The sequence below is a fragment of the Mus musculus genome (assembly GCF_000001635.26).
Source record: "Mus musculus strain C57BL/6J chromosome X unlocalized genomic contig, GRCm38.p6 C57BL/6J MMCHRX_RANDOM_CTG2".
Lineage (NCBI taxonomy): Eukaryota > Metazoa > Chordata > Mammalia > Rodentia > Muridae > Mus > Mus musculus.
The window spans coordinates 45,992-47,798 of record NT_165789.2 but is presented as its reverse complement, the minus strand read 5'-3'; positions in this window follow the sequence as shown (position 1 = coordinate 47,798).

Here is a 1,807-nt window from a genome sequence, read left to right as displayed (position 1 = left end):
CAATTAAAATGCAAAGACCTAGATAAATGCTTTCTCAAAGCAAAGATACACAAATGGCATATAAGAAAACAAAAAATGCCAAATATCATTACCTTTTAAAATGCAATTAAAACTACAATTAGGGACTGGAAAGATGGCTCAGCCAGTAAAGGTAACAAGGAAATTTGTATAATTAAAAATATACAAGCAGTTAAAACATTTTCAAAGCATGCACAGAGTCACTGGTCACTAGAAAATTTTTTTTAAAAAATGCTTTTTTTTCCCATATAGAATCAATAATGTGGCACAGAGGATAGATGTCTGTCTGCCCGGACCAGGAGTGCTTTGCCTGTGCATCTGAGGGAGACATCTTGGATCCCGGACGCCACCAAGACTACCCTACACAGGTGAGAGTGTGGACTACAGAAGCTAACAGCTTCTGGGACACTTCCTGTTTCAGGCCTTCATATTCTTCCAGGAGGCAAGTCTGAATGCCAGATATCTGTGCACCTTCCATGAAAGAGGAGAGCCTGCCTGCAGAGAGTGGTCTGACCATTGAAACTCAGGAGAGAGCTAGTCTCCCCGGTCTACTGGTAGAGAATAACAGAATCAGGAGTGGAACAAGCTTTAACCAGAGACAACTATAACAACTGACTCCAGAGTTTACCAGATGGCAAAAGGCAGACTTAAGAATCTTACTAACAAAAACCAAGACCACTCACCATCATCAGAACTCAGTACTCCCACCTCAGCCAGTCCAGGGCATCCCAACACACCCGAAAACCTAGACCCAGATTTAAAGGCATATCTCATGATGATGGTAGAAGACATCAAGAAGGTTGTTAATAACTCACTTAAAGAAACACAGGAGAACACTGCTAAACAGTTGCAAATCCTTATAGAAAAACAAGAAAACACATCCAAACAAATGATGGAAATGAACAAAATCATACTAGACCTAAAAAGACACAATAAAGAAAACCCAATGTGAGGCAACGCTGGAGATAGAAACCCTAGGAAAGAAATCTGGAAACATAGATTTCAGCATCAGCAACAGAATACAAGAGATGGAAGAGAGAATCTCAGGTGCAGAAGATTTCATAGAGAACATGGGAACAACAATCAAAGAAAATACAAAATGCAAAAAGATCCTAACTCAAAACATCCAGGAAACTCAGGACACAATGAGAAGACCAAACCTAAGGATAATAGGAGTAGATGAGAATGAAGATTTTCAACTCAAAGGTCCAGTAAATTTCTTCAACAAAATTATAGAAGAAAACTTCTTAAACCTAAAGAAAGAGATGCCCATGAACATACAAGAAGCCTACAGAATCCAAATAGACTGGACCAGAAAATAACTTCCTATCGACACATAATAATCAGAACAACAAATGCACTAAATAAAGATAGAATATTAAAAGCAGTAAGGGAAAAAGGTCAAGTAACATATAAAGGAAAGCCTATCAGAATTACACCAGATTTTTCACCAAAGAATATGAAAGCCAGAAGATCCTGGACAGATGTTATACAGACACTAAGAGAACATAAATGCCAGCCCAGGCTACTATACCTAGCCAAACTTTCAATTACTGTAGATGGAGAAACCAAAGTATTCCATGACAGAACCAAATTCACACATTATCTTTCCACAAATCCAGACCTTCAAAGGATAATAACAGAAAAAAAAAATACAAGGACGGAAACCACGTCCTAGAAAAAACAAGAAAGTAATCATTCAACTAACCTAAAAGAAGACCGCCACCAGAACAGAATGCCAATGTTAACAACAAAAGTAATAGGAAGCAACGATTACTTTTCCTTAATA